At 48.3% G+C, this 25,067-nt stretch overlaps 1 protein-coding gene across 4 annotated transcripts in view; it reads right to left on the bottom strand.

Annotated features, from left to right (window-relative positions):
* The window catches only part of NR1I2 (nuclear receptor subfamily 1 group I member 2), a 400,665-nt gene extending 376,012 nt beyond the window's left edge, over nt 1-24,653 (bottom strand). For 2 of the 4 annotated variants that reach the window (XR_015299392.1, XM_086935603.1), the window contains exon 1: nt 24,397-24,653. The gene's annotated coding sequence lies outside the window, so the exon portion shown is untranslated. The remainder of the gene's footprint in view (nt 1-24,396) is intronic. The other 2 variants (XM_086935608.1, XM_086935607.1) reach the window with 2 other exon arrangements.
* Nucleotides 24,654-25,067: the final 414 nt, after the last annotated feature.

The following is a 25,067-nucleotide window of genomic DNA, read 5'->3' as shown; positions in this document are numbered from 1 at the left end:
GCCGTACATTTGATGGTCGCTTACCAGACTGCGAGAGCCTCTTATTTACAATAGGTTTTACCGTCACATTCTCGTTTACAGGCATCTTAATCTACCGCCCCCCTGGTGCATTAGGTCAATTCTGCAAAACGTTCCCAGAGATGGCTGCAAGCCTCACCAGTACCCCTGCTAATTTCACCTTGCTAGGCGACCTCAATCTGCATTTCGATGACCTATCACATGTGGCTGCAGCAGAGATTACCAAAGATCTTGCCTCATATCAACTTAAACAAAAGGTCACCAATGAGACCCATGCAAAAGGTCACCTTTTAGAACCCATTTTTTCCAAATTAGAGGAATTAGAATGCCTCCATTTCCTATACCTTGGTCAGATCATTTTTGATCCCTTTTTCTTGGACCCCCACCTGTGCACCCCCTCATCCAGGCCAATAAGAATTCGGTCACGCCCTTGGCCCAAATTCTCCACAGAACAGTGGGGACGAGAGCTATAAAACAAGAAGCCATGCACCAATAGTGATCCAATTATTGAATCTTTTATTGGCCACAATTGAATCGAGAGCACTTTAGACCAGGTTCTCCCGAAAAAAACTCACCCAACTTAAAGTGGGACCCAACAGAGCACCATGGTATTCCCCAAAGCTCCAGTCGCTAAAACAGATTTGCAAGAAATGTGAAAGAGCCTGGAGAAAGGACTTCTCACCAAACAAGAAAACTGAATATAGGGAAGCCATAAGAGCATACAAAGCCGAAATCGAACTTGCCCAGGCCTCATATTATGACAAAAGAATCTCTGGCAGCCAATTCCCCCGTGAAAATCTTTTGAGTAGCAAAAAAACGACTCAAGACCCCCTCACCCCCGGATAGACCTGATGGCACTGGCCAACGTTTTATTGAGCTGCAAACTACTTTCATAATAAGATCCAAACTATTTATTCATCATTCTCCCCAGTGGATAGTCTAAACAATTTCCACTCCGAGGATAAGGATCTACACAGAAGAGACCACTCCCTGGATGTGGTAGATGGACAGTGATTGTTTCCAAACCATCTTAGCACTCATAAAAAGCGGGTCGCCTATAGACCAGCTCCACCTAATATATTGAAACAAGTGTCTGAAATAATTTTCCCAGTCATTCTTGACCTAATCAATGCCTCTCTCTCCTCTGGAGAGGTCCCATCCCTATGGAAAAGAGCGATGGTAAAGCCTCTCTTGAAAAAGCCTAGTCTTGATCCACATCTACTGGGGAACTTCCTCTCTATCTCGCTCCTCCCAGGGATTAGTAAAATAGCTGGGAAACATGTCAACACAGGACTCTTAACACATCTTGAATCCCACAACCTTCTCCATCCCTCTCAAACAGGCTTCTGCCCACGTCAAGGAACAGAAACTGCATTGTTGGCAGTTGTCGAATAATCTAAAAAGATTTGACGCCGGAGGCTTAACAGCAATTCTCCTCTTGGACCTTAGCGCTGCCTTGGACATGGTCAACCACCAAATTCTGATTCATCGACTCAGAGGTTTGGGGGTGACTGGAGTAACTCTAACATGGTTGCAATCATTCCTGGAAGAGATATCCTTCCAGGTTTCTGAGGGTGATGTCTCCTCAACACCTCTGCCTCTCCAGTGCAGAGTCCAAAGGGGTCGTCCCCGAGTCAGTCTCTTTTTAATGTCTATATGACTCCATTTGCAGAGATCGTGCTCCCATTTGGGGTTCATACAGTGACTTATGCCGACAACACCCAACTGGTCGTAGCACTAAACCATGCTGACAATGCCTCAATCGGCCTTTGTCCCGGCCTAGAAGAGGTCGTAAAATTTATGAATCAATCATACTTAAAGCTAAATGGTGATAAGACTGAGTTAAAGCTCCTTGGCAACCCATCCCTCTTCAGGGCAGATGCACTTTGGCCAGCCTGTATGGGCCCTGTCCCCGTCCCTAAGACCCAGATGAAGAGTCTAGGTATCTGGCTAGATCAGGATCATAGCTTCATGGTCCAAGCACGGAAGGTTGCAGCTTCCCATTTCAGCATTCTAAGGATGCTCCGTAAAGTGCTTCCACTTCTCCCCTTCTGCGCAAGAAGGCTTATGGTACAGGCACTTATTCTTTCGGCTGTGCTACTTGGTGGAACCAACGTTGGTTTCCCGCCCCCGTGACTTATTCTTTCCCGTCTGGACTACGGGAACGCCCTTCACCCCAGCGCTCCGTCTCGACCTTCACAAAGCTCCAAACGGTGCAAAACTGCGCTGCAAGGTTGCTTATGGGGATCTCGAAACCGGCAATTCGCAAAGCCCGCATTGAAGTCGCTCCACTGGCTTCCTGTTCAGGAGAGAGTTAACTTTAAGGCCATGTGCCTTGTCCACAAAATGTTAACTGGGAATACTTCCACAATTAACCACTATGGTCCAGCCTTATGTGGCGAATATACGGCTGCACTCTGATGATTTACATCTGGCTTCTGTTCCCAGGATTAAGAGGGCCAGAAGTGCCAGCTGCATATTCGCCTACAACAGCTGCTAAGCTACGGAATACCCTTCCCACCCTGCCTTCGGAGGGAAACCAGCCATTTAGCCTTCTGGAAATCATTGAAGACCTGGCTCTTCCCTTAAGTGTGCTGCGCTGTCCTTCTCTGCTACGGTCATAGCGCTGGGATGCCCCTGGGTAGCCATGCGCTCAATAAATGCTGCTTCATTCATTCATTCCCATGTTGGCCTTTGAAGTAGGCATACTTCAAAGGATAGTCTTTGTAGTGCACATATCCTGCCTTGCCCTGTCCTGGCTCCAGACAAACTACAGAGCGGCATTGTGAGAGACCATGAACAGCCCTATTCTGGTGTCAGTGACAACTCCTCCCACCAATCTAGCCCAGGAAGGCCCATAAGCCTGGTAATGGGCAATCAGGATATGCAGGGCACACCTCAGCTCCCTTTGTGTTACTGTCTAGAGTGAATGCACAAACAGCCCAACTATCAGTCTAAACCAGACGGTGATTACACAGCCAGGAAGAGGCACAGGATGCAATGCAAGAAAATGCTCCCTTTCTAAAAGTGGCATTTTCAAATATACAATTTAAAAAAACACCTTTCCTAAAAGATGTGTATTGGAATTCTGAGCTCAAAGAGCCCAAACTCCAAATCTCTAGCTTTTCCCCCAATTGAAAGTTGCACTTGTAAAATGTTACAAGTCAGCTCCAATGATAGCCTATGGGAGAGCTAGCCCTTGCAATAGTAAAAGAAATTTGGCAGTATTCCACTATCAGGACATGTATAACACCATTACATGTCTTACCTTTCAAATACACTGCACCCCGACTATGGGGTTACCTTGGGCCTACCATGTAAAAAGGGAAAGGTTTGGGCCTGGCAAGTGGGTGCACTTGCCAGGTCAACAGGGCAGTTTAAAATACACTCACAGACACTGCAGTGCCAGGCCGGAGACATGTTTATAGGGCTAGTCATGTGGGTGGCACAATTAGTGCTGCAGGCCAACTAGTTGCATTTGATTTACAGGCCCTGGGCACACAGTGCACTTTCCTAGGGACTTACCAGTAAATAAAATATGCCAATCATGGATAACCAATCATAATCACAATTTACACAGGGAGCACTTGCACTTTAGCACTGATCAGCAGTAGTAAAGTGCCCGGAGCTCTAAAACCAGCAAAAACGGAATGCAGCACACAGTCAAAAACAGGAGTTCCGAAGCAAAAATACAGGGGGAAAACATGCCAAGGAAGCCCAGCCTAACAGGGACACATTAAATTAGACAGACAGAAGACAGTTTAAACTTCAACCAACAGCATTGTTTTCCAAGATATGCAGGTGTTTGGTTCTTGCAAAGGAGCTCACAAGGATGTTGGCAAGCATGGCAGCTCTGTTGACAGACAGGCTGCCAATGCTGCACAAAGGGTGTGCTCAGTGACCTTCACAAATCATAAAGATATTACAAACAGCGCCCTTAATCCACATTACCTCTTGATAATTTGTGAAACCAACTGGGCAAGTCCAACATGTGGAAACAGGCTGCAAGATATCCACAAATTTGCTATTATATATCAATATTGTTCTAATCCTGGCTTGGGTGAGTGTTTAAGGGATCTAAACCCTCCTGTGAATAACATTAGAATGTTGAGAGCTCCATTCAAGGCTATGAGGTAGCTCCAGGATTTTAATGGCTGGTAGAGGCCCGGAGCTCCAACATTCCAATGTCTGTCTTCATGTTTTTCCTGTTTTAATTTAGAACATTCTACCATTAGAGGGTGAAATGTTCTAATAATTAAAACCAAAAATTTTCCATTTGGAATTCCTTATTAACACTTAAACTTTCACTCCTCAGTCACACCACTGAACGTATGAGGTTTCACTATTCCCCCAATGATTAAGATTAAAACAACTCCAATCAGGAGTATATAAGCACCCATGTGCGTATTTAATAGATCATATCACATACAGAAAAAAAGTATATAAACAATACAACTACATACCATGATAAACATTTATAAATCACAATTCAATAATATAAAAACGGTTTAATAAAAATGTTAAAAACACCTAAATAATCAGATAGACACAAATTCATACATGAGCAACCTCTCTGGGCCAGAACTAACAGACAGTGAAATTTGTCTTACACCTTGTTAATTTGAAAATTATGTAGACAACACCCCGCAGGGGAAAAGCTTCCCTGTCTTTTTTGTAGTTGCTGACTCTCTTCAAATGTAACACAATTTTCTGCGTCTACACCTTTCGGTAAAATATATAATTAAAGCCACCTTACTCAGGACTACCAATGTTCTTCCCTCAGCCACATTGTTCACTGATATAGTTATAGTTCACCAGTGTAAAAAACACTCGGGAAGGTGTGGCCCCTCTAATAATTCGGATATGCACACTTCAGTAATTTAATATGGATCAGAACTCTCAATTTATCCTTCATTTCCTTTTTTTATCCTTTGCAAAGGGCAGTGCAATGCACACCTTGATAATCTGTTATGGATCCGGAATCTTGATTTATGTCTTACTAGCAGCCCGTCCCGACCTTGTCCGGGAGCAATCAGGCTTCCCTGACCCCCGCCCACCCCGACATTGTCCAGAAGCCCGGTCCCCCGCCTGGCCCACCCCCCCCGCCTGCCCCGACATTGTCCGTGGGTCCCCTTACCTCAGCCGCCGCTCCTCCCCCGCGCTCCTCAGTTTACCGGTCCGCCGCTCCTCGCTCCTCACCGCCGCTGGTCACCGCTCCTCCCGCCTGTCCGCTGTTCATCACCTCACCGCTCCTCCGGCCTGTCCGCTGCTTGTCACCTCACCCCCATTGGTCACCGCTCCTCCGGCCTGTCCACTGCTCCTCACGTCACCGCTCCTCCCCTGCGCCACGTCCGCCGCTCCTAGTCGCGCTCCTGGACGCCGCTCCTCCCCGCGCTCCTGACGTGATAGCGCACGTCTCGGCCGGCGCTACTTCTGGAGTACTTTTTTTTAATGTACATTTTTTAAATAACTTTTTTTGAATTTATATAGCCTATAACCATCTGCACACCCTGACGATTACAACGGTGTATCGGGTGTGTGGATTGGCGCTGTGGTTCCCGAGTTTACCCGCCTCAAAGTTCTTCCTTTATTATAGTGGTATAGATTTCCGTTTTTTCTGCAGAGGGTAGTGCAATTTATGTGCACTCAATTCAAGTTAACACCCCTCATGTGTAAATGATGGAAAGAGCAAAAAGTCACTCTTTCAGCCTGACGCCTGGAGCGCACAATTATTTTGATCAATCGTTTTAGCGTTAAGCTCACACCATGGTCTTTTCTCGGCGAAGGTTCACAAAAAAAATTCTAATAGCCTTATAGACATCTGCCTCGGGCTATACTAGCTGTTAAAGGCCCTCTCCACCATTACAGGCCCTCACTGGGTTCAGGGCCTTTAATAAGCGGTATAGCCCTCAGAAGCAGGCTGTATTAAGTATTCCACCATGTATTCCTACCTTCAGGACACATGATCTGAGGTAGTAGCATGTCTGGCTCCATCACACATCTGTGTAACCACATGCAAGGGCACCCCTTAGACCCAGTGGTCGTGGGAAGTCCAGTAGTTTGCCACAAGGTAGGACACCTGTGTGGAAAATTAATACGGTTTGGTGAACATTATCTGCGCCATCTTCCCTTTGCCCCGATGCCACACTCTTTGTCGCACACCCCCTCCACTTTAGCTGCCTTGATCAGAACCACCCTCTGCACACCCCTGACCCCCAGCACGGCTCTTCACCCTCACAAGCACCCCCACGCACTGATCACCCCCGCTCTCACATGCCTTGCGCGTAAGCGGCAGCCATTTTGAGCACCATGGCCCCTCTGCCCCTAGCTGATAGCCAGCGCGTCTTTCACTCTCTCTTAGCCCCGCAGGCATCCTCCGCATGCTGACAACCCCCCCTCGCTCTCATATGCCTCAGGTCATAAACCCCTCTTCAGCGCAGCTCTGCCTCGGAATCCCATCCCGTTCCCAGCGCGACACCTCCCTTCATCCCTTTCATGGTCCCAAGTCCTTTGATACAAACCCCCTTTTCCTGTGTGTGCCCGTTTGTCTCCCTTGTTCCCAGGCCGCCACCTGGCCCTGCGGATACTGTTTATCACACCCCCGTACAGTAGGAAGCTCCCCCCTATCAAAGGACCCTCGAGTCGATCGAACACCCTTCACCCCATGAGATCCGATCAACTCCACACATTCCATGAATCGGCGGAATGTCCAGCTGCGCGATAATCATCACCTGTTGTGACCGGGGTGGGGATTTCAACTGTAAACATGTGGGAACGGGCTTGAAGCGGGGATTCCTAGGATGCCTTTCCGAACATCAAAGTATTGACAAATATGTGTTTCATGTAATAAAGCAATAAACCTGTGTATAAGAGGCCAGGCCTCAGAGATGCGGTTAGAGCACCTCGTGACGATACTTGCTGTACGAATTGATGTGTTCTCCTCCGGAGAGAATAAACCCTCGTTTCCTGCCTTTCAGTCTCCAGCGCCTGCTTCTTCATTAATTAATATTTTGTGGGTAATAGAGGCGACATCGCCGGGCAACACAAAAGGGTCTTTGGTCACTGGTTGTCTAGCTACCCTTTTAAAATTGGCGTCCCAAGCGTGGGGCCCATCAGCGACTTGTGGATCCAGTGGGAGAGGTCCTGACGACAGAGTGAACGACTGCAACGATCGGGAGGTACCCTGTCCGATAGACCCTCGTCTGACAGCCGATCATCTGAACTTCACTGGTTCCGAACAGACCTCTCTCGAGTGATCTACGGTCCTGACTGGGAACCATCAGGAGTGCCGCGAGGATTACGAAGAAAAGAGGACGATCGGGCGCTGGATTCGGAAGACAAGAAACTGTCCATGCGGTCCGGGTAAGGTCGTGTAGACACGACAAATTAAGAAATTGTTTGATTGATTGAAAAAATACTAGTATTACTCTTTGTTAATTTATTTGGAGATTCGCTGTCGGCAAACGGAGAAACAACCGGCTCTCCCCTTGCAAACAGTGAAGGATAGGTAACGCACCCGTCGTACCTATCTTTCTCCCCCACTGATTAATTGCCCCCCCCCCATTGATTAACTGTTACAGATTATTTTCTGGAGATTCTCTGTCTGCAAACAGGAAAGAATAGGTTCCCTCTTTGCAGATAGTGAAAGGGTAGGTGACGCAGACCTTTTTGCGGGCCTACTTATTCTCCCCATTGACCATTTTTTTTGATTGATATTGGTTCTTGAGGTATTCACTGCCTGCAAACAATGTAGAATAGAAATATTCTGTCTAGTCTTTGCACACAGTGATAAGATAGGTAGTGCTGACTATTGTCCCCATTGTGACCCGTCATGCCTGTCTTCTCCCCACTGATTGATAGCTGGTTCAGCCCGGACCGTTTATTAGAGGTGGACCATCTAGCTCCGCTGGAAGGCACCCCTAATAAAGAAATGTTCACAAAGTATGGATTAATTACCATAGCCTATAGCAAGCTATGGCACAAGTATACCAAAGCAAATCAAGAGAAACAGTGGCCACTGGTAGGATCCTTCGATCTTGACAAAATAGAAACGTTAGAAATAGCCCTTCGTAGTAGCAAGACCACGCCTATTATGCTCGACAGTCTCGGTATGTGGCGCAAAGAAGCAACGCAACGAAAGGAAAGAGACGAAGTCAGAGTAGGTAAAGAAACGCGACAGGCGACCTTCCAAGCGTCTGGTAGGCCAAAGGAAGGGGCAGCGACGACACAGTTCCGAGGATTAGACACAAAAAGGGAACAGTGTAAAGGGACGTACCGACAGGACAACCCCGAGACACAACGACCCGAAAGTAACCCCCCGACACTACACGCAGGACGAACAGACTTAAGGCAAAACCAATGTGCTTTTTGTAAAAGACTCGGGCACTGGAAAGCCCAATGCCCGACTCTACGGAACATAGGTAAGAGCGGAGGGCTGACAGAAATAACAGGCCGGCAGAAAGGGAAAAGGCGCGAGACAAAGACGAATCAGACTAACACGGACAAGACAGATAGAACTACAACGTTTGATTATGCCCGATGGCACAGATTTCGTCAGACCAATTTCAACGACATGTTTGAGTTCTGGGACTGATTACTCTCTCCCCCCCTCCCCCCCCCCCCCCCACTCTGAAAAACAAAAGCAATTACAGGCCTGCGTAGACAACGCCCCGTTAGAAAAAGGACTCAAGGAAGCCAAATCTCTGTTATATAATTTAAGATTTAATTACAGTAAAAATAACACATGACCAACGATAAATAGAAAAACTAGTAAAACATTCTTTCAAGTAAAACTGTACTAATAGGAGCAATACAAAACATATTACGCTCACTCCGGAAGTTCCCAAAATGTAACAGGTCAACGGTCCCGCCCATCCGGAAGGTGAAACACACAGCACGTGTGGGGCGGGGCCTGCCGACAGCCATAGACCAAATAGGTTGCCGGCGAGAATATACAGGAGGCTCCACGGGCCGGCGGGAAATGGTCTCCCCATCCTCTCCTTCCTGGGGCGGCGTCCCCCGGGCCACGAGTAGGGAGGGGGCGGATGCAGATGACCCCCTGCCTCATATCTCCTGGTCCGGCCATCGCAAATTCCTCCGCTGAACTGGTGCAGGGTGGGCTGGGAGGAAGAGGCGACGCGGACGAGCCTCTTCTCCACAGGTAGGAGGTTTCCCGGCCCGGCGCCGAAATCCTCCAGCCGGGCAACGGATATACCTGCGCAGCACAGAACATACAATGTCCAACGGACCTATTTCCGCAGCACAGAACATCCAATATCCGACGGACCTATTTCCGTAGCACAGAACATACAATGTCCGACGGGCATACTTGCGCAGCACCGGACATACAATGGTCCTCCAGAGTACTCGCCGAGTCAGGGGTGTAGGGTGGTCATCATATACACCCCTGATTCGAAGGAACGGCGTGGGGTGCACTGGGAGAGGGAGACGGCGCGAACGAGTCTCCCTCACCTCCCCAGGTAGAGGCGCCACAGCTGCATCCTAGCGCCCCGAGCCAATGTCCTGCTCCAAAGGCACGGTGCTCCATTTTTTCTCGCCCCAGAGAAGTCTCTACCACTCTTGAAGACACGACGAAGGGCGGCTGCTGCAGGGTCTCAAAATGGTGTCTGGGCCCCCTGGAAGGCGGGTCTAGGCCGCTGGAGTAACTTTGTCCGGTATTGCAACTCGGGCGCTTGCCTGCCTGGGCACGAGCCCCCACCTCCGACAACATCCCCACAGTTTTGAAGATTCTACCAGAGTCCTAGGAGCCCTCGGCCCCTACAGGCTTCCGGTGGGGAACAACTGCCTTGATCACTAATGAAATGACCACGACATAGCCACAAGATGGTGGTGCTCTCGTGTCAGCACCAGCTTCAGTCTGAATCATCCAAAAATATTGTGGGCTAACGGATTCGAGTAAGTTCCGGCTGAACCTAAACATGACCCGGTAAGGCAGATTCTACCTCCTTCCCCCTTTTTGATTGACGGTCCACATTACCAGCCCCTCTGTTAGCACAGGTTTTTGAACTGCCGAAAGGGACTCTGGTGCAACCAACCCGGCATCGCCCAAAATGGCGCCGGTATCAATAGGAACTTACGAACACCGCGTGGTGTTCTTTAGCTAACAAGACTTGATGTTCTGAGATATGTATGTGAACCTTTGTACACTTGACGAAAAAGGGAGGAGGGTTCACTTGGCGAACATTTGAAAGGATCCCGTTAAAATGTTGATTTCAATATACGATTTAGTATGATATTTATTGTAACCGATACATAACGTAGCTTATGACGCACGCCCACGGTATACATCTAGGAAATGTGATTGCAATTAGTCTGACTGTGTTTCAATTTATGAAATAAATACCCTCTGATCCCTCAATTATTAATAGACATTTTTAGTTTCTTACAAATAACTAAGTAGACGTTTTTCAATGCTTTTAAAATACTGCAAAAATAGCCCCCCCTACTGTATGTACTTCAGCCATCGTCGTGTCCGGCCAAATACGATTGCACTCACATATTTACTTACTGAACGATTATGCAAATAAAGGTTTTGCAAACTGTGAACAGGTATCGCATACTTTTGTAAATGTGGGAATTGGCAGGAGGGCTATTCTGTGCGCAACCGTTTTGCTCTCTTTTTAAGGTTATTAGAAAATGGTTGTTTGGCCCCAGATTGATGATCGAATCTAAGGTATGATACGCTGCCTCCAAATATGCGACTAGGCTCAGGAACTAACGCATGAAGAAGGACCTCGACTTCTGAGTACGGGTAAAGTGAAGTGGTGTGATAAAGGTATGATGCTCAAAGGTACTAAGGGACAGGGTTGGCCGAAGAACTGATATGCCTTAGAACATCACAGCATTGGGAATGATTTAAGGATCCCGATAGCTAGATACATCTACAAACCAGATACCTCGCGCTAGGCGCCTCTGATTTCTTTTTAGCGTTTCCCTACACACGATCTATAATGCCACCCTCGGACCCCCCCATGAACAACCTATCACACTGCCCGCCCCCCTTAACTTCAGAAACCAAGACCCTAGGGATTATATCCCGAGGAGATAAGACGAGTATGTGGTAAGTAAAGAACTTTCGTGCCCGTACATCTGATATGCTCGAATGTTGTTCCCCCTCCCTTTCTTCCTTTTTCTCCCTCTACAGGTTACATTGGAATCACGACTAGGGTATAGTAAAGATCTGGAGCCACGCCATGTCTGATACATGAAACGGATCTACACTGCAAGATGGCACCTAAAGACACCCATCTCAATGCATGTCCTTAATGTACCCGGCCTAATGCTCTTCCGTCCCAAACTGCATGCTTTCTACATTCTAACACAAACCCAAAATGTCTCATGTAGGGTAATGCACTGAATAGCCTAAATAGTACACAGCCACTCTCCATGTCACACGTGTACTATTTAGCCTATTGTTGATCTCTCTCTCTCTCTCTCTCTCTCTATCTGTCCCTCTCTCTCTCTCTCTCTCTCTCCTCCACACTTTCACTCTTCCTAGCGACTGGCACCTAAGTGGCGAACCACTACCCCTGGTGCACCACCTGATTGGCTCCAAAATACCACAAGTATTTGCACAAATTTGTCCTAAATCAAAATTACATCGATACCACGTTGTTACCTCTCCTTTTCTGCTAAATATTGATGAAACCTAGATTGGCCGAAAAGAAAGGGACAGGTAAGACGACTAAGGTTCCCTAATCTGACCCATATTGAGGGAACTACTTGTCAGTGGCATCCATGATAAAAATGTCTCTGGTAAACGCGACCTTCCCCGTCCCGAAACTATCTCAATACCCAAACAGTAAAAGTGATTGAGACATCCCCGTTTTCCCAAAATGCCCCCAGTTTTGTATCAGCTGCCCTGGACGAGAGTTTGAAAAATGTCCCTTGCCCCAGTTCGCTATATTCCTAGTTGTTTTCCATTAGAACTCGCTCACCCCAAGGATGAGTTGAATAGTCATCGCAAGCCCCGAATTTTTTAATAAAGTAGCCAGGTTGTAAGAACCTATGTAGAATTTAGAATAATGTTTGCGAAGTTAGAATTAAGTCAAAAATGAAAGAACTTGTTGCAAATAAACCCTGTTGAAAGTAAACTGTTTAGCCGAAAGATAGGATGCATTGATATAATGAAAAATCGTTTAGCCTATGTTCATTCCTCAGAAAGATACCTATCAGACCATGGTGAATAGCACGTTGAACTTTTTCGTAAAATACAAAGCCCTGAAGAACGGCATAAGCTTCGTAGGACTCGTACTAGGAAAGTGGGTCTCTGCCAGAAGAATTGACGTGACTGTGATAAAATGCAATGACTAAGTATCAGACTTCGTTCCACGACAATGAATGTAATACCAACACAACGCCAAAGAAATAGTAACGAAGGAAAGCTGTAGGGAACCCAGCAAACCTATCATCAATTATTTATACGTTGACTGCAAAAAAAAAAAAAAAAAAAAAACCTCAATGTAACGGATGCTTACCCAGTTGCTTAGTGTTGGGAGAGAAATAGATTTATGTGATTACCTTCCTCTGCAGAATCTCTAAAGACTGTCTTTCCAAACTCATTTAAGGGTACCACTGTCGGAGGAGAAAGAGACCGGATGTGGGAGCACGCGGCCTGACTGCAGATCGTGGAACATCAGCGACATTGGCCAAGGCGAGACCGCAGCAGTAAGGAGTCGCAGGAAGAGGCACTGTTTCTGACAGAATGAAAGGAAAGGGCTGACCTGAGGCCCCTGCTTTATGATCGACATGTGCCGAAAAGTCCCCGCTCTCTGAACCTGGTTATGGACCCGCCTGTCTAAATTTTCCGTCCCCCTGGTCTGTTCCCGATCTGGCCCTGCTCCATCCCCTCCTCCTCCGACCTACCATAAGGACTACTCGCACACCCCCCTCCCTCCACCTGAACTTTCAACATCCTCTAAATCCTACCGTGCCATCCAGAGAAGGGTATTTCCTGCGTCAAAAGGGAGGGAGCTCCGACTAAGTAGACCACGAACTGTGTTAAATCTCAGAACGGTGACCTAAACACCACCAAGGGTCACCCCAAAGAGAAGCTAAACGAAGTATGTGGTTCTGCCCGCTACCGAGCACCTTGAAGATGATGGAAGCAACAGGGAATACCCACCACAAAGACCCAAGAACAGACAGACTCCACAACTCAAAGACAATTGCACCCTTCACCACAAATCCTTTTCTGTCTCCTTCTAATGGCCACACTCTGGATTATGGAAGAAAATGCACCTGCTCCAAAAACCGTAACATATTTCTCCCACAAGGTCTGGCGAAACAAAACAAAGACACACTCCTGCCCGCAGACCTCCAACGGCTCAAACCACATGGACATTCCTACTAAAGAACGAATTGTAATGCAGGTGCTCAACAGTGCTAACAGAAGATGACAAAGAATGCTGAGAACTCACTAATAATGGTCCACGACCACAAGACACTGGAAACCCTGATTATTGTTTTTACTATGTCTCATTTCTCTCCCAACCGCCATTGAATTGACTATGCTCCAACTGAGTACAAAAAGAACTTACTTACGTGGTAACCTATCAGTTCCTATGACTATAAGCATCTATGATCTGTACCCAACGCTCTCACTACATAATTTTTTGTCTGATATTGCATTACTATGACTTTCCTGCAACGAGCTTAACGATGAGCCCGCCACTAAGATGAAAAGATTTTAAAATGCGATGTTTATGTACAGTTCCTTCGCCTGGGTTTTTTCACTTCCTTACTTATGACCACCGCAGTAGACATAGATAGGAAATAGGCCAGCAAGATGTCTTAGAAATGTTAAAGGGAGGACTGTGGAAAATTAATACGGTTTGGTGAACATTATCTGCGCCATCTTCCCTTTGCCCCGATGCCACACTCTTTGTCGCACACCCCCTCCACTTTAGCTGCCTTGATCAGAACCACCCTCTGCACACCCCTGACCCCCAGCCCGGCTCTTCACCCTCACAAGCACCCCCACGCACTGATCACCCCCGCTCTCACATGCCTTGCGCGTAAGCGGCAGCCATTTTGAGCACCATGGCCCCTCTGCCCCTAGCTGATAGCCAGCGCGTCTTTCACTCTCTCTTAGCCCCGCAGGCATCCTCCGCATGCTGACAACCCCCCCCCCTCGCTCTCATATGCCTCGGGTCATAAACCCCTCTTCAGCGCAGCTCTGCCTCGGAATTCCATCCCGTTCCCAGCGCGACACCTCCCTTCATCCCTTTCATGGTCCCAAGTCCTTTGATACAAACCCCCTTTTCCTGTGTGTGCCCGTTTGTCTCCCTTGTTCCCAGGCCGCCACCTGGCCCTGCGGATACTGTTTATCACACCCCCGTACAGTAGGAAGCTTCCCCCTATCAAAGGACCCTCGAGTCGATCGAACACCCTTCACCCCATGAGATCCGATCAACTCCACACATTCCATGAATCGGCGGAATGTCCAGCTGCTCGATAATCATCACCTGTTGTGACCGGGGTGGGGATTTCAACTGTAAACGTGTGGGAACGGGCTTGAAGCGGGGATTCCTAGGATGCCTTTCCGAACATCAAAGTATTGACAAATATGTGTTTCATGTAATAAAGCAATAAACCTGTGTATAAGAGGCCAGGCCTCAGAGATGCGGTTAGAGCACCTCGTGACGATACTTGCTGTCCGAATTGATGTGTTCTCCTCCGGAGAGAATAAACCCTTGTTTCCTGCCTTTCAGTCTCCAGCGCCTGCTTCTTCATTAATTAATATTTTGTGGGTAATAGAGGCGACATCGCAGGGCAACACAAAAGGGTCTTTGGTCACTGGTTGTCTAGCTACCCTTTTACAATTGCACTGCATGCAGCGTTCTGTTTGTGACTTGTTGACACAGCTCCTCCTGGTCCACAAATCATTAACTCCCCCTGCACCACCTCCTGCAGAAGAAGCTGCTGGAAGGTGAGCAGCTCGGAATCTAGCCAGCTTCTCCCATGTAGGGCGTGGGGCAGCGTTTCACAGAATCAAGCAGACGCCCTGTGTTTCAGGATTCAGCCTCACCACCAAGAGCAGCCAAGGTTGTCCTGCTGGAATACTTGCCATAAAAAGGGGAATTCTACAAGGCTGTGATCTGTTGTGAAAGAGGTGTGGCGCAGCGGCCAGGATGCCTGACTCCGGACCACAGGGTTCACGGTTCGATCCCTGGCTCCGGCGGCAGGTTAGCCCAGCACCATGTGACTCTGGGCAATAGCTTGCTTAATCTTCCAGACTGCCCCCAGCGCCGGGACACCTCTGTTGGAGGTAGTTGTGCGCTTTACAAATGCTGGCATTTACTTAGCCCAGACCTCCTGCTTTGAAAGCAGGGCTGGCTTTAGCACTGGTGGCGCCCGGTGCGACAATGTTTGTTGACACCACCCCTCAATGCCCACCTCCGCCACAGATTCTCACAACCAACCTTTAACCCTGCCTCTCAAGTTTCCATAACTAAATAACTAAATAAATATATATATATATATATTTTTTTAGTTAATAAAAACCGTAACAAATTTTCTTTACAGCGCTTGGCCAATGTAAGCTTAAAACAACCAAAACAACGAAAACAGTAAACATAAAATTTCAGTAAGTCTCCATAACCACTCTCGCTCAGATTTAATGAGTGACTCGGACCGGTGTAGGCGGTCAGAGCACTTTACATCACACACATAAAACACAGAGACAATCAATCATACATGTGTAAATGAGTTTATAGGAGACGTTGTGCAATTCAGACGACAACAAGGTGTCATCCTTACCGGTAGGCAGTATAGTTTAAGAGAGATTGATCTGGAGAAGCAAAAACTTTGAATTTAAAACGTAACACCAGGGTTGGGGGTTCTCTTTCATGATTCAAGCTATGCCTTGCAGTTTTCATGCAGCTCTTTGATGACAGTTAACTGCTCACTGTTCTACATTAGTATTTTAACTTCTAAACTGCAAGTAACAATAGGATCTCTCTGACAAATGCAGTAATCCACTGACTTATTTACATTATATGCACTTTGTGATCTGCATGGTACATACTCTTTGCAGCAGGCATATTAACCCACTGTGCTATTAGGAGTCAAAACTTCCAATTGACAACACTATCTGTCACCAGGAAGAACATTAATCACCAGAGTTATCTTGACATTTTTATTGCTGCCCGAACACCTCAGCAGGAGCCTTATAAACCAAAACATGTGGCGCCCCCACCCGAAGTTAGCGCCCTGTGCGGTGGCACCGGTCGCACTGCCCTAGAGCCGGCCCTGTTTGCGGGTAGGCTTCAGAGACTCCTGCTAGGCCTACAAACACTGGTGATATTGTGAGCACAGTGCAGCTCACTGGCCTACACTCACCAGAGGCACTGGCCGGAAAAGTTCTCACCAAGCCTGCCGTGACGGGAACGGCTAGCGGACAGTATTGCCACACCCTGCTTTGCACTAAAGCCGCGCCGGTGCAGCAGCAGCTGGGGAACTACATCACCCAGCTGCCCCGGGGGTGCACGCGGCGGTTGTGACGCCGGACAAGTGCCAGGAGGCGCCTCATTACCAGGGAGCGCTGAAGCACTCAGGGGGCCGGAAAAGTTCTCACCAAGCCTGCCGTGACGGGAACGGCTTGCGGATAGTATTGCCACACCCTGCCTTGCACTAAAGCCGCACCGTGAGGGAAACGGCTAGCGCCTTCACCGCCATCCACCCGGTGCAGCAGCAGCTGGGAAACTATATCACCCAGCTGCCCCGGGGGTAGACGCGGCGGTTGTGACGCCGGACACGCGCCAGGAGGCGCCTCATTACCAGGGAGCGCTGAAGCACTCAGGGGGCCGGAAAAGTTCTCACCAAGCCTGCCGTGACGGGAACGGCTTGCGGATAGTATTGCCACACCCTGCCTTGCACTAAAGCCGCACCGTGAGGGAAACGGCTAGCGCCTTCACCGCCATCCACCCGGTGCAGCAGCAGCTGGGAAACTACATCACCCAGCTGCCCCGGGGGTAGGCGCGGCGGTTGTGACGCCGGACACGCGCCAGGAGGCGCCTCATTACCAGGGAGCGCCGAAGCACTCAGGGGGCCGGAAAAGTTCTCACCAATCCTGCCGTGACGGGAACGGCTAGCGGACACTATTGCCACACCCTGCCTTGCACTAAAGCCGCGCCGTGAGGGAAACGGCTAGCGCCTTCACCGTCATCCACCCGGTGCAGCAGCAGCTGGGGAACTACATCACCCAGCTGCCCCGGGAGTGGACGCGGCGGTTGTGACGCCGGGCACGCGCCAGGAGGCGCCTCATTACCAGGGAACGCCTCTCGCCCGCGAGTCGCGACCGGGAGAAGCCCGGGACAGGGGCGGGACCATCTGCGACCATCAGCGGCCAGAAGTGGCTGGGCTGGGCCACCCCCATTGCATCTGAACCAGAGGGACCTTTGAACATCCCCCTAACCAGTGAAATAAAACAGTGACTGTCTGCACTCACGAACCCATAAAACAATCTGTATCTGTGGATTACAGGACACTGTGTAACTGGGAGAGTTGAGACATTATCATTTTCGAAGCAATAAAGGGGGGAGGTGTTATTCACTGACTAATCTGACAAGCTGTGAACATAAGAGGCGGCTAATTGTTGATCTAGTTTACATCCTCCTGTTCATTTAATTGACTATGTCTAACAAAACTAAAACACGCTCGGCCACAAGTAAAACTCTCTCATCTCGCCCCCCTAACACCTTAGGAGTGGCACAAAATGTAGCTTTACAACCAACCGCAATTGATTTGATGTTGCAAAAGGTCAATAGGGAGATCGAACGCACTGAAAGAAGTTTATCTACCCCAAACGCTCCCTCACAACCTACTGTTCTAAATGTCTCAGAAATGTCTGATAACGGTTCTTCAGAAAACTCTGCCGATTGTATCCCTTGTGCACAGATGATAAAAGAAGCAGTAAAAAGAACAAAGTAGGAAAACTAAACAAGGGGGTAGCAGGAACAGTAAACGGAAGAACAACACACAAGGTGGGGCAATATCTGGGACCTCAAATCGGGGGGAAACAGTGATTGAAGAATTTGAAGAGCGAGAAGTAGGTCAGGTACTCCCACCGAGGTGGTTCGATGAAGTAATGGAAGATTTCCAAAAACGTATGGAAACTTATTATGAACCAACTAAAACCAATAATCGGCAAGTTAGATAAAGCAATAAATGAGCTAACGAAGTTAGGAAAATGTAAGGGCTCTTCTGACTGCAATCTAACAGCAAACCGCCCTCTGGTTGGGACCAAGTCAGGGGAACAAGTAGGGGGGGAATAATAACTGTGTGAGTAATGAACTGTGCACCATAGCTCAAGTACACGAAACACCGACGGCCCTAGTACAGAGAGAAAGGGGCAATACCAACACAGGGGGAAATAAGAATCTAGAAAAGGTCTAACAGAGAACCAATGCCCCGAAAGCACAACTAGAAAATGCAACAACCCCCGTCTGCTCGGAGAATGATCAGTCTAGATATGAGGTGATGGACATATCTTCACACTATGTTCCAACATGCATTAATTTACCACCTGAAGCAATCCCCTATGCTGTTTTTACTGGGGTCCCTGCTTTGAGGGATGGGGAGAGAGAGTCACATGCGGATTTAAAAAAACAAAATAATTAGGTGGCTAAATATACATAGGCCCCTGAGGGGTGGAGAACGAGGAGAGATACTTCTTGTAAGAAGAGCAAATTGGGTAGGTAGTAGGAGGAAAGATATTACAGGAGACTGTATAGTGGTAAACTTTAGGAATACTAACCTAGTGAAGTACATACTATGTGGACATAACAAAAATCATACTAGCACCATATGCCCCTTACCACTAGGATATTTTTACCCAAGGAGACGTGCTGTAAATCCACTGTACTATGCCCAAGATAGACCAGGGATCTCAGGAGCAAGACATTAACCAAGAATGGAAGAGCAGAGAGGGCAGAACCATACACAATGGATCAATAGATTTAGCCCACTACAATCTCTCGACGAACTTGATTGACTACCCCAAACACCCCGGAAAAAGGTGGCTGTAATGGTAGGAAATAACCCTAGTGCACAGAGGGATTTAGAAAGTGACCTAGCAAAGAGGGTAGATATACAACAATTACCCATAGCTAACAAGTTTCAGGGAGTGATCTTGGGAATAGAGGCGGACCCGAAAATATATACACAGGGTAGAGACAGGGGGAAGGCACTTAAAGAAGGTTTAAAGGTACTGTCCTGGAATATTGCTGGTCTGGCGGGGAAATTTGATAATGTGGAATGGAAAAATTATATTTGTGACTTTCATGTCCTAGCCTTTCAGGAAACCTGGGCGGTTGATCCGTCTCCCTACCAAATAGAGGGCTATAAGTGTTTTTTCACACCAGCGCTGGAAGGCAGATCTGGTAGAGCCAAGGGTGGCCTGGCTTTATATGTACATTTAGAGTTAGAAGGCTCATGGATAGCAACCTCATGGTCATCGCACATTCTCCTCCGACCCTCGCTTCATAGACAGCATCACGGAGCAGCATAGAGGACTGGGCCACCTCACCAGCCAGCATGCTGAAACTATGACATTTCACAATTCAAAACCCTACCTCTGACATTCACGTTTTGAAAAATGAGCATGCTTTTCTCAAAGTGACTTTACCCGGAACTGGCAACTTTAATACATTTTATTTTTCATTTTCTGTTTTTAAAATATGCATAACTATGCACTTATCTTACTCTTAACACTTTTTAAATATATTTCAAGGAGCTAAGCATACCAGTGAGACATACGATGTTTAGTTAAGAACCTGTGCATAAACACACATATACATTTTAATTTCTTATGATAATATGTGATTGTTTTATAGCATGTATTTTCATTTGTATTTTCACACGAGGTAGAGTTGTTTCCTGCCACTCAGAATATATCAATTATGACTGTCTTGTAGATGCTGATTACGTGACCTGGGTTCTTTGCACTGGTCATTTCAATGGAAAAAAGTTTACGGCTTTTAGGGAGCAGGGGGTCTGCATGGATCTGCATCGTAGAGCCCCCCTCAGGGCGATCTTCTCCCAAACGACCCCTCCTACCAGCTGCCCTGGCTGAGGCAGCTTCCGGGACACACACAGCAGCACTCGAGCAATTAACAGGTCTTTAAAAGACCATTTGCATGTTAATGGGCTTTGTTGGAATTTCACCTCTTCTTAGGCCCCTGCAGCTCCACTTAATCACTGGAATCGCCCTGGCCCCGCAGCAGAGTCTCTCAGAGTTGCGCTGTTGAAAGACTCAGTGTTTGCAGACACTCTAAACATTTTTTCCAAAAACACGGGTACAATGTCAGCAAGGTCCGCGGGCCACAAAGGAAGGCTTGCCGGGCCGCCACTGGCCCGCGGGCCGTACTATGAGTACCCGTGCTATAGACCAATATCGCTGATAGATGTGTCAGCGAAATTGCTGGGCAGAGCGATTTTGAATCGCCTGATGTTGTGGTCTGAAGAGCACAATATAATAGCAGACACTCAATACGGGTTCAGATCAGGCAAATCAACAAGCGATCAATGCCGAAATCTCTACCTTCTAGCTGAAAAATATACAAGGGTTAGTAAAGGAACGCTCTATATGGGCTTCATGGACTTGGCAGCAGCCTTTGATAATGCAAATAGGAGTAAACTTTGGGAGTTAATGAGCAACCTGGGAATTGACCCTGGACTCATCAACATCCTCAAGGAGTTACACTGGAACACCACCGCCATGGTCCGCTATAACACGGGGGAGGGGGGGCGGGGAGGAAAGAGTACTGATTTTTATGGTGACTTGGTCATCGAAATAAAGATTTACTGAACTGAACTGACTCCTGCTAGGCTCCGACACCACAGTCATTATCCCAATGTTCTATCGGCAAATAATGTTTCAGATGTAGCCATGCTACCTGTTGTGTGGTAACTGGACCGAGCAGAAGACCTCTCCCAGAAGAGTGAAAAGAAGCAAATAAAAAGGATAGGGTCCCTCATTGCAGGTCTCTCTTGCAGCATCTGTGTAATAAGGGGTACTCCGAGGTTTAGGTTAAGATAATGTATTTCAATTCAAGCAGGTACAGTGAGTAGCTCCCAACACAACGATGTCCAACCGATAACGGACCACCCACCATTCTGGAATACTATGACATAACACAAGGATGTAACATGGAATTACATACCTGGATCTATGGTTACAATGATGCAAGGATGCCACATTCTGACGTTTAAAAGCCGCAAAGTGGCATTCTGAATTCTGATCTCCCAGGATGGTGAACGGATGACAGCCACCCATGGTCTTACACACATCTACCTTGATCAGTCCACTAGCCGTGACCTACGTGGATCACCATTACTGTGCTCACGGCACTCGTGGCATCAGCCTAAGTCGGCTTTGTGAATAAAGGGCAGGTGGGGTCATGAAGAAGGAGATGTGGGAAAGTCCATCCGCTTGGAACAGGACAGGAGAGCAGAAGTGATATCGGCCCAACAGGAAGGCCATCGCGCTGCGGGTCATGAAGACACTATTTCCAGTTCTGAACTTCATGCTTACAAACCACTGATTTCAGGTGCGTTAGTAGAAATAGTTCAATGAAAGCAAAACAAGACTACAACACCCAGAATGCATTAGGCTTTCACACAAAAGTCCAGGACTGGAAACAGTGTCCGTAATGACCTTTAGAGAGGTGTCACCATAAAGGGCATTCATACAGGTTTCAGTAAATGGAGGGACCACTGCCTTGAGCACTCGCTCCCAGCAGTATTCCTGCAGGGGCGGCTACTCCACTAGGGCGGAGGAGCGTCGCCTCACTGATGCAGCGCAGCCAACATAAGAACATGGGCGAGGTCCAGACCATCAACGCTGCTTGCAGCGTTGGGATTGGCTTAGGGGTGGGAGCCTGGCTGCCTGCTTCCTGTTCCTGCCGGGGGCAGGAGAGCGGAGCAGAGACGGCGCGGGACCCGGCAAGCGGAGAGATGAGATTATTTATTTTTTATTAAATTTAACGCCCCCCAAGCATTATTGTTGGGCTACTGGGCTCATCAATTTGGGTCGTGAACCGCTGGGAAGCATCTGAGAGGGTGAAAGAGGGAGTGGAAAAGGCTCGAGTGGGATCTATTGTGTATATGAGAGAAGCTGGCGAACACAAATCGATTACTTTCTGAAATGTGATTAGAGTCCACGGTATCAAGATCTCGGATCACAGGTGCTGCTGACAAGGTTTCCCCACAAGACGCACAAACTGGGATGCGAGGCGTGCATAAAGGCTAGATTTTTACATAAAGCAGTAACTTGGTCTGTTAAGATTCTCTTTTGCTAGTGTCAGCTGTTGGACACCTCCCCCTGTAAACCCCGAGCCACCCCGCCCCTCTGATATCATTGAGAAACATAACCTAACTTAAGGTGTATTTGTAAAGCGCATGTGAATGGGTAGCTTGGCGCTGAATAAGATTTGTATTGTTACTCCCCTCAATGGTACCCATTTTATCGACCTCAGAAGAATGAAAGGTTGAGTGGACCCGCCAGGATTTGAACGTGTGACCATGAGGTCAAACAGAGGCCGCAATAGTCCTCTATGCCAGCAGACCCGGCATAAACATAATAAGGGGGGGGGGGGGTTGGGGTAGGGGGGAGATTTACACGGTCGCAATCCCGCTCTCAGATGCTACCAGGAGATCCGCATCAACTACCGCCTAACAATCACTCCACAATACCGGCAACTCCTGTTCTCCTGATGCACTGGGGGTGCAGCCCTCTGCCTGCAATGCAAGCCCAACTCCTGCTGGGTACAAGATGGCATGGCCTCCACCCGCCCCTCCCTCCACCCGCAGACAATGTAGCAGTACACCCAGCCAAGGAGAGACAAAAGCTTTAAAACCCCACCACATACGCCACACAGGTGATTTCTAATATGTAAAGCCGGAAACTACATCACACCCAAGCGCCGCCCCGATGGGCCCTGCTGCTCGAACGCCGAGTGTAGCGCCTGGTGGCAAAGCCAATCCATGTTACCCGCTATTTCTCCGAGTATGGGCTTCATTTCAGCAGAGGTGTTTTAAGGCATGGGCAAAGAGGGCGCTGGCCCCAGGGCCCCAGCCTTTCAGAGGGCCCTTCGGTTGCCTCATTAACTGTCTGCTCGAGCAAGCTCTGTTCTGCAAACAGCCCTGCCAACATTGAATGACCCTCAAACATAGAATATTGTAAATACCGTTTTTTCAATGCATTTTGAAGTCGTTACAGGCATTTTACAGAGAACAGCCGTGTTTATGTTGTTCAACACCATGCAATATCCATGAAAAATTATTTTGAATCGAAACAGGACGTCACACATGAGAAATGTTAGGGGGTAACAAAGATTGCATTAATATCAGTGCGCTGCTGCTGCATTACAATACTGGAAACACACATGACGTCACGATCCCCGAATGATAGATGCAAACATGTATAATTGGAACCAGGGAGCCAGCCAGGGCACCGTCAGTGAGGCCAAAGAGAGCTGGAATTACATCAGAAATTCAAAGGTGCTTCGTCTGGGGCCCACTGATAGTGCGGGTCTGTTCTGCAGAGTATTGCCCCACTGACCTTTAATAATTCTTAATAGATTGTTTTAAATACTGCTTTCCTCTTATTAATTTTGAATGCGTGTGTGAGTCTATTACAGACATTTCTCAGTGTGTTTGTTTCATGCAACACCTATTAAAAAAAATGTCTTATAGATCAAAAACAGGACCTCACATATGAAAAAATGGGAGGGTGTCCCAGGGTTTATTTGCAGCAATATTAGTGGGCAGCTGCAGTGTTAGAATATTGAACACACACGTCACTATCCCTGAATATTACATGTAAACACATTTATAATTAGGAGCAGTGTGCCTAGGACTTGGCTAAACGAGGGCATGAATTCAAAGCTGTTCCGAACAGGGGCCCCCAAAATCCGTCTCGCCCACGGCCCCCACAATCCTTAAAATGTCTCTGAAGCCAACTAAGGTCCCATATGGCCCTCCTTGGACTCTTAGTCGAGCCGTCACTTTCCAGCTCACAAGCCAGTGCCGCATCTTCCAATGACTCACATCTGGGATCCCCCGTTCACCAGTGACCCCTTTTCACGAGGGGGGGCAGGCTGGTGCAAAGAAGCCCTTTCTCTCCAAAATGCACGCAACCCCCGCTGCGCGCGTCAGGGGATCTCTGCCCTCCCTGTGGACAGGTCAGGCACTGCTTTTGTAATTTGTTCACTTGTAATTTTTCGTCATGTTTCACTATCGTGAAGCGCTAAGACAACGTCGGGTAAAGTCCGCGATATATAAAAAACGCATAAAATAATTAAATAAAAACGTGCCCCTCTCTCCACCGCCGATAGGTCTGCGCGCGGCTGGTACCTGTTGCCGGGTCTGTGCGCCCCTCTCCACGGAGCCCTCTGTGCCCCCGCTGCACCACCATGGCACAAGAGCGTGCGCCTAGAGGCGGTGGCAGCCGGTGGCGGAGCGCTGCAGTCCTTAATCCTGCCCGGGGCGTGCCGGGCTCCCACGCGCACGGGCTCCAGGTGCGTGTCACGTGCTGTAGGATCGCTCCTGCGTCACTCTCAGCTCCTGCGTCTCCAGGGACCGACCTTCACTGACAGCTGCACACCTACACCGACGTCAGCCTCGCTCCACCAATCGCAGCGCAGCTTGAGGGCGGGCTCAAGGTTCCCATGGATCCCGGAGTAGGAGCGTGCTACAGGTGGCTCCAGGGTGGGCGGAGACCAAACCACATTCGGGGGCGGAGACTTGTGCCAAGGCCTCCAGGTGAAGGGCCAGGCTAGTGGGACTAGGACACATTTCTGTCCAGCCTCTGGAGGCGTCCTGAAATGGACAATAATCACAAGAGAAGCCACTTTTCTGCACATGTGGGTAGTTTATTTCTGGAAAGCTTCAGCCACGGCAAGGCGCAGCGCACACTCAGACGCTCGACCTGCACGGACAGAAGCCGATTGAACCCCTGAACACGCGCACTCCACGCGCAAGGCAAAAGGAACACAACATGTACAATGCAGAGAAATACTGACAGG

This window comes from Lissotriton vulgaris, chromosome 8, assembly GCF_964263255.1.
Source record: "Lissotriton vulgaris chromosome 8, aLisVul1.2, whole genome shotgun sequence".
Classification (NCBI taxonomy): Eukaryota; Metazoa; Chordata; class Amphibia; order Caudata; family Salamandridae; genus Lissotriton; species Lissotriton vulgaris.
This window is presented reverse-complemented; position numbering and strand designations above follow the sequence as displayed.